The sequence below is a fragment of the Anabrus simplex genome, chromosome 7, assembly GCF_040414725.1.
Source record: "Anabrus simplex isolate iqAnaSimp1 chromosome 7, ASM4041472v1, whole genome shotgun sequence".
In the NCBI taxonomy this organism is placed as follows: domain Eukaryota; kingdom Metazoa; phylum Arthropoda; class Insecta; order Orthoptera; family Tettigoniidae; genus Anabrus; species Anabrus simplex.
The window spans coordinates 121,558,041-121,566,725 of record NC_090271.1 but is presented as its reverse complement, the minus strand read 5'-3'; the positions used below and the strand labels follow the sequence as shown (position 1 = coordinate 121,566,725).

At 41.5% G+C, this 8,685-nt stretch overlaps 1 protein-coding gene across 2 annotated transcripts in view; it reads left to right on the top strand.

Annotated features, from left to right (window-relative positions):
- Window positions 1-7,161: 7,161 nt before the first annotated feature.
- Window positions 7,162-8,685, top strand: part of Sap130 (Sin3A-associated protein 130) — a 284,469-nt gene continuing 282,945 nt past the window's right edge. For both annotated transcript variants that reach the window (XM_067151303.2, XM_067151302.2), the window contains exon 1: window positions 7,162-7,294. The gene's annotated coding sequence lies outside the window, so the exon portion shown is untranslated. The remainder of the gene's footprint in view (window positions 7,295-8,685) is intronic.

The window sequence follows — 8,685 nt, the reverse complement described above, 5'->3', positions numbered from 1 at the left end:
CACAACTACACATCGTACCTCTGACTACTTCTTTGTCACCTTGTCCCGTATTTTCAGAATTCTTTTTCTCCTTGCCCTTGTGTTGTGTACCCATCTTGATTATGGCGGAAGATCGATTAAAAGCTTTGGAGGAACAAAATAACAACTTGCAGAACCAACTCCAACAACATATTGCTTTGACGAAGCCTTTGCAAGAGCAGAACGAAGCATTACTAGCCCGGCTCCAGGAGCATGAGTCTAATGGTACCGATGCTACATCTAGCAATGTTGGCCAAATTGCCAAAATCTCTGCAAAGCTACCACCGTTTTGGTATGACAGACCAACCGTTTGGTTCGCCCAGGTTGAGACTCAATTCAGGCTCGTAGGCATCACGGCCGACCAGACTAAATTTGATAATGTAATTTCACAGCTTGACACCAAGGTCATAGCCGAGGTAGAAGACATTGTCATTAACCCTCCTACCACAGGACGTTACGAAAAACTAAAATCTGAACTAGTCCGTCGTCTTTCCGTATCCGAAGAGCAACGAGTTCGCCAACTTCTTGGTGACGAAGAACTCGGCGATAGGAAACCATCACAATTTTTACGTCACTTAAAGTCATTAGCCGGTAGCTCACTTCATGACGAAAGTATATTAAAACAACTTTTCATGCGTCGACTACCCCAGCACTTGCAGGCTATATTAGCGGCCCAGTTAATGCCTCTAGCTGATATAGCAGAGCTTGCAGACAAGATCTTGGAACTTTCACCTACTGTCACACCACCATATAGCCACTTGGCCGTACATGCTGCGCCGAATACTTTAGCTGCCCAGTTGGAGGAATTGACACGTAAAGTCGATGCCCTGGCCCGTAACCAGCCCCGAGGCAGGAGTCACAGTAAAAGGAGATCTAAAAGCCGTGACCGTTCCCTTACTCCACAGAGCCGGCTTTGTTGGTACCACAAAAAGTTCCAAGATAAAGCTGTAAAATGTACTAGTCCCTGTTCCTGGCAGGCGGAAAACGGAACGAACAGCCAGTGAAGACGGCAACTGTCTGTTCTACATCGGGCCGCCGTCTATTTATTTTTGATCAGAATACCAAAGCAAAATTTCTGATTGACACCGGATCTGACCTTTGCTGTTTCCCGCGTAAGCTTCTGGGAAGCACTTGAAAAGCTTCTGGGTATGAGCTGAGCGCTTCAAACGGTAGTACAATCAGGACATACGGTAGCCTTTCCATGAACCTCAACCTTGGTTTACGTCGTGACTTTCGTTGGCAATTTGTCATTGCTGATGTTAGCACAGCCATCATTGGTTCTGATTTTCTGGCTTACTATAACTTACTCCCTGACTGCCGTAACAGATGCCTCCTCGACGGCACCACCGGCCTAGACGTTAAGGCATCTGTAGCTTCTATCATACAGGCCAGCGTAAAGACTGCTGCAGTGTCCACCGACTCACCTTTCAGCATGTTGCTCGCTGAGTTTCAGTCCATTACTCGCCCACCTGGGATCCAACGTGATATTAAACACAATACTGTACATCACATTAGGACAACCGAAGGCCCACCAGTCTCTTGTCGACCTCGTCGTCTAGGACCCCAAAAATTGCAGATAGCGAAGAAAGAATTCGAGGACATGGTAAGGTGTGGTACAGCGAGACTTTCTAATAGTCCCTGGTCCTCACCCTTGCACCTTGCACCTAAGCGGGACAACTCATGGCGTCCATGTGGCGATTACCGGGCATTGAATGCAAGAACAATACCCGACCGCTACAAGGTACGACACATAGGAGATTTTTGCCATAACATTGCTGGGTCAACCATTTTCAGTACATTTGACCTTATCAAGGCCTACCAACAGATTCCAATTCACCCCAGTGACATTTGCAAAACAGCCATAACAACCCCTTTTGGGCTGTTTGAATTTCCCTATATGTCGTTTGGGTTACGAAATACTGGACAAACTTTCCAGCGTTTTATGGATGAGGTCACTAGAGATTTAAACTTCTGTTTCCCATATATCGACGATATCCTGGTGTTCTCACGGGATGCTGAAGAGCATATGCACCATCTCCGCATACTTTTCCAGAGATTAGCTGATTACGGTGTAGTCATAAATCCATCCAAGTGCGTATTAGGTGCAGTGAGGTGACCTTCTTGGGCTATCGGCTCTCAAAGGACGGTACAAAACCTCCACCAGAGAGAATCCAGTCTCTCTTGGAATACCCTCTACCGAAGACTGTCCAGGGCCTCCGCCGGTTCCTGGGCATGGTCAACTTCTACAGACGTTTCCTACCACATGCGGCTGAATTGCAGGCGCCGTTGGTGAACGTCCTAGCCAATTCTAAGCTTAAGGGTTCTAAACCTGTCCCCTGGACTCCAGAATTGCAACGTGCTTTCCACGAATGCAAAGAAAGCCTAGCGCAAACCACTCAACTCGCTCATCCATTGCCAGATGCGCCTCTAGGTCTCTTTACCGATGCATCAAATACTCAAGTTGGAGCGTGTTTGCAACAGAAAGTTGGACACCATTGGCAGCCCCTAGCATTTTTCAGTAAGAAGCTTTCAGCGCGTTAAACAACGTGGCCGGCCTATTACAGGGAACTGTTAGCTGTGTACGAGGCTGTCCAGCATTTCCGCTATATACTGGAAGCACAACAATGCACCATATATACGGACCACAAGCCTCTGCTTTATGCATTTTCTCAACGCAGAGAAAAACTACCCCCAGCCCAACTAAATCAGCTGTCCTTCATATCCCAGTTCACAACTGATATTCAGCATATAAAGGGAGCAGATAACGTTGTCGCCGATACAATGTCTCGTGTTGAAGCCATCTCACTAGAAGATGACTACGCTGCGCTGGCTCGATCCCAAACGGACGATGATGAACTCAAAGCCTTATTGCATGGTGGTACGTCGCTGACATTAGAAAAGTAACCCTTCCGAGCACCACGACTACCATTGTATGCGATACATCAACAGGAAAACCTCGTCCGTTCCTGACACTTCCTTTTCGACGCAAGTTCTTTGACAAGCTCCATAACTTAAGCCACCCAGGTATTCGAGCCACCTCTCGTCTAGTCTCAGATAGATTTGTTTGGCTATCTATTCAGAAAGACACTCCTGCCTGGACTCGTGCTTGTTTGTCCTGTCAACGCAATAAAGTGACGAGGCATAATATATCTCCTTTGGGGAATTTCGGAGCACCCACAGGCCGTTTCAGCCACATTCACTTGGATATTGTTGGTCCACTGCCTGTCTGCGAAGGCTATAATTATATCCTCACTGCTGTTGACAGATTTACTCGCTGGCCAGAGGCATGGCCGATGCGCTGCATCACTGCTGAAGAAACAGCCGATACGCTAATAAGTGGTTGGATCTCCCGATTTGGTCTCCCAACTCGTATAACTACTGACCAAGGAAGACAATTCGAGTCTACACTCTTTCGCAGACTTATGACACAATTTGGTACAACAAAAATCCGTACAACCAGCTACCACCCATCCGCTAACTGTATGGTGGAGCGTCTTCATAGACAGCTAAAAGCTTCTCTGATGTGTCATAGTGCAACGTGGATAAAAGCCTTACCCCTAGTGTTACTTGGCATGCGTGCGGTTCTAAAGGAAGATCTGAAAGCTTCCCCCGCCGAACTAGTTTTTGGGGAGCCTCTACGCCTCCCTGGGGAAATGGTTACTTCTTCGCCCAGTTCTCCTACTCCACTTGACCCTGCGGATTTTGTAAATCACCTAAGGAAGGTAATGGCCGAACTAAGACCTGTTCCTGCCTCCCGTCATAGTCAAGAGAAAATATTCGTCTTCAAAGACTTGGCAACTGCCTCCCATGTTTTCCTGAGAGTTGATCATGTGAAGCCTCCCTTGCAACCCCCATACTCTGGTCCTTACCCTGTAGTCAGCCGTAATGAGAAGACTTTGACGCTAATGATCGGAAACAAAGAAGTAGTAGTGAGTACAGACCGTGTTAAACCTGCATACATAGAAACAAACCTTGCTGTTCCTACCCGCACCAACACACCTGACACATCTGCTACCTCCATTTCATCCAGTCAACCTAGCACTTCTTTTACACCTGACTTACCTGATGCGTCATCACCACCCAGAAAGTACACAACACGATCAGGACGCAGAGTTCGCTTTGCCCGTCCATTCGATTTGTGAACTTTTCTCCGTGGGGGGGGGGGGGTGATGTGGCGGCATCAGGAAGAATGAACTCGCCCCACATACAGAACGCACCCTTGTGCACGATGCAACATTGCATCAGGGTATAGCTTGCAAAACTAGCGTCATTCGGCTGCGTGGAGTGAGCATGAGCATCACGCCTGTTTGTGTCTTGTTGGTGTAATTAGTGTAACCTATCTCACATGCAAAGGTGTACTAAACTGTGTGTGGTGTAAATAAATCTTATTATCCATGAGGGCTGGTTTGTTTATGAACGATGTGGAGCTGCCTACAACCAAGACTCCATATGAAAGTGAATGAATTGAGGAATTTCGAACCTTCAATTATTTTTAAACATTCCAAATGATGTTATAAATATCATTTTAACAGTTTTATAATGTATTTCCATCTATCCAGCGAAGTGTAATCTAAGAGAAAACGTTATTTGACAAAGTGTAATTTCGAAATAATCAGCTTGTTGTTCTCTTTTGCTGTGGGGTTGTCCATCTATTCTATCACACTATGTGTGATTCTAGTTGTTTATATGTGATGAGTACTTTTTCGCGAAGCGTTTTCATCGGTACAACAGTGATTTTCCCTATGATGTTACATTTATCATGTTAAATTACCTACCACCATTTGCAAAATATGTACGTGATCTTTTCGTAATTTCTGGCTGTTTGAACCAGATATTGTGTAGCTCTTTCAGTGGTATCAACACAATAATTTAATGTGACGCCGGGCTGAGAGGCTCAGACGGTTGAAGCTCTGACCTTCTGACCCCAACTTGGCGGGTTTGATTCCGGCTCAATCCGGTGGTATTTGAAGGTGCTCAAATACGTCAGCCTCGTGTCGGTAAATTTACTGGCAGGTAAAACAACTCCTGCGGCACTAAATTCCGACATCTTCGAAAATCATGAGTTGGTTTATCGTCGAAATGAAGTTATTGCGTGCTACCCTAACCTTCATCAGTCGGCAGCTACTGCGCCCACGACGTCTACCATCTTGATTTTGATATTACGGTCTGATATATTGTAGTCGGTCTTGCTTCAATATATGACCGTTCCGTGACGTGTATGGCCTTCATATAATATCGCATTACATATCTATAGGGATGTATCACGCAAAACTTGTCCGCTAGGCAGCGTAATGGTAATACCCGGTTTGCGCTTTCCGCTGCTCGATTGTTTTCAATGAGACTTATATGGAATATTCCTACATTTGCGATCATCGAAACGAAACTTTTGCTTTAAATGCGCTAAAATAGAGTTACCATATTCTGCTAATGTTTTCTACAAGACGGGAAATGGTATAGGTGCAATGGCGATTGCGGATTTGGAAGCAGAATTAAAGAAAAGGGGCGAAAAAGTATCCGGAAAAATGCAAGAGTTGATTGAAAGGTACCACAGCAACTCCTTCTTTTAGCGCTTTTTTAGATTGAATTTTTAAAGTACAAATAGCATTTTGAAAACATTCCTAATACGGTATTTTTTCTTTTCTTTGCCGGTTATAGGCGTACATAAGGCACGACATTGGTGTGACAGCAGTGCCTGGGGCTACATCCAGTACGACTGAACTTCATTTCCGTGTAGCGCACGAGTTTCAGGATCTTGTTTCGGACCATAAGACAAATACCGGTATAAAAATTTCACATTTGGAATTAATGAGTTATTTCCTGTTCAGGAAGTCTGAAACAGATGGTGCTCCAGTGTCAAATTATAGGTCACTGTGTGATTCAGGGTACCGTACCGCACACGGTGTTATGGCTGTTTTTCCTACTTCTATATATTCTTGCTCTCGGAGTTATTTCCAAAGTACCGGTACCACACCATGAAAATATCGAAGGTACAGCGTTCTTCTTAAGTCTTCGTCTTTCGCCTAAAATTATTGAAATAGGTCATATTAACTTTTAAGAATGCACTACCGGTACCTTATTATAAAATTATTTCTCAATTAGTACTAATTAGCTTACTTACCAGTTTCAGTAATGATATAATCTTCAACTGTAAAATGTTTCGAGCAGACTTTGATATTAGGAGTCATATTTTTATTTCGTAGGTCTTGCCTATGAATCGCATGCAACCACTTTTTACGGAAAGCATCTTGCTTAGGAAATTGATGGTATGAATACGGTCGACCTTGATTTTGGGACATTGGGACACAGCAATTGTCAGGCATCACAATTTTCTCGTCGTCTTTGTTGACGTAACGATATATTAAATCTTTAACTTTAGCATTTAACTAGGTAACTTCCATTTAAAACAGATACAAACAAATGACGATCGAGAAGCGCATACCGGGTACTACACGTGAGACATCTATCGGTAGTGTTTCAGTACATCCCTATTCAGTGCATCTTATTGATCAGACGGGCCATACCTTCACTCGGCGCCATTTTGAAAGCTGTCTACGAAATGTAAATGGGCACATTACTAATTATGGCTATTCGGTTAGAATACCTTTTTTTTAAAAAAAAAATATATGTTACGCTTTGTCGTTGCGACAGCCTGATATTTTTCTTTAAGGAGCTAATAAAACGAAATTAAATCCTATGCTCGTTGGTCACCTGTCATTTAAAAGCAGAACCAAGGTCAATTAAGTGAAAACGTACAAATTTGCTATGCCTCAGTTTGCCTCCACTTGGAGCGCTAATTTATTCTATCTCTATATAATTTCTTTAATTTTCGTTTTGCCGTATTACGTTATTTGATTGCTTCACATTATATCCTCACTACCGGCTAATATAATTTTCCTTTAGCTTTTCCTTCAAGTTTTAAATTGTATGTATATATCTAGATTTGTGTGAGAAGTTCAAAAAATTGATACATGGTATTGTTAAAAATATTTTTTAACCATTGTAACCAGGGCCGTCTACATGGTTTATTTTTATGCCTATATTTTTTTCTCATTGGTATTTGATTTTGAATAGGAGTAATTATTTTACGGTATGTTGGATAACCTGTGAACGGTTTTTGCCTTTTTTTTGTTTTATGTTATGAAGTATTGTTTTTACTATGAAATGGTTGATCGTAGGGAATCGTAGTAAACAGTTGCGTTTAGATTTAAGCTATGTAGATTTTATTAGCATTTGATATCGTGTTGTCCGTGAATCGAATTCGGAACAGCCACAAAATGTGAGTAAATTGTTGATGTACATTACTTTTGCTTATTTTGTGGAGAAAACAATGTTACGTAGCTTTCTATTTGCCCTAACTCTTGGCTCTTAGGCGAATCATTGTATTTTCTTGGGGAATTTAGAGAAGGGTAAGTTAATCGTCGTCATCTTCACTTATCTGTGGTTAAAACTAATCAGTTTATAATAGGTGGCAGGGTACATCTAATTTCATGTTAACTCTCGTATATGGATTACGTACTGCCCTTTAACCATACATATTCAAGATATTTTATATTTAATTATATTTCATACTATCACGATCATTCATATGTGTTAGCAATCATTTTTTCGTTCTGTTCAAATGTGGCTATTTGTGTATATTTGTGTGGAAATTCTTTCTCAATATCCATTTTCTAGTATGTTATCAATTTTTAAAATTACATTTTGGCGTGAGTTATAAATAATAACTTTATTGCTGCCAAGTGGAGTGAAGTATTGGTTTTACCGTTTCATAAGCGAAACGCACAGTTGAACGCCATATGTGTAATTTTCTGTTCTGAGGGAGTCGTTTTGCTTGGTAGATATGCACACTTTTTTTGTGTTTGGGATAGCAAATGCTGAAGTTTGCACGAACTTACCGAAGTGTGGCATGTGTGTCTGGCTTATAGTAATGGAAATGCGTAAGGTAATATCTATTGGTAATAGAAACTAGCCTTTGTGTTTCACCTTTTTCCCCTGGTTTTTTTTTTTTAACATGTTATTATTCTGTTCCTCAAATTGAGATTATTAATTTTTTGTTTGCTATTGTTGCTAGTTGGTATAAGTTAGTAGACAAGGATCTACTGAATAGGATGGATAATGATGCTTTTGCAAGGTTGTAGAATCGCTGTGTGTGTATGCTAAATTTAAATATCAGATACAATCTCTTGTTTTAATGCAGTTAATTGCATATGTAATATAAATGTAATTTAGACATGTAATTTCATGGTCATTGTTTTGAACAAGTCTTGTTGATTTTCATTTCGCAAACTTATCTGCATGATGAATGTTAACAAATGTCAAAATGAGAGTTTGTGCTGAGTTAATAGTCATCTTCATTTAACTTACCTGTGGTTAAAACTAGCCTACTTAACTTTACCTGCACGAGGTATCGAATTTCATATTAATGGTTTTACATAGGTTACGTACTGCTCTTTAACAATAGATGTTCATGATCTTTTATGATACTGGTGATTTAATTATATATTTTTTATCATTATTTATGGGTAGGCCCTAATAGTCTTTTCCTTCTGATATCTATTTGGAAGTGTGCTGTTCAGGACTGATGGCATATTCATGACTGTAACCTATTATATATTTTTCATGGAAGTTTCAGTTGCCCAGGTTTATCAGAAACTGAACAGCATTGTT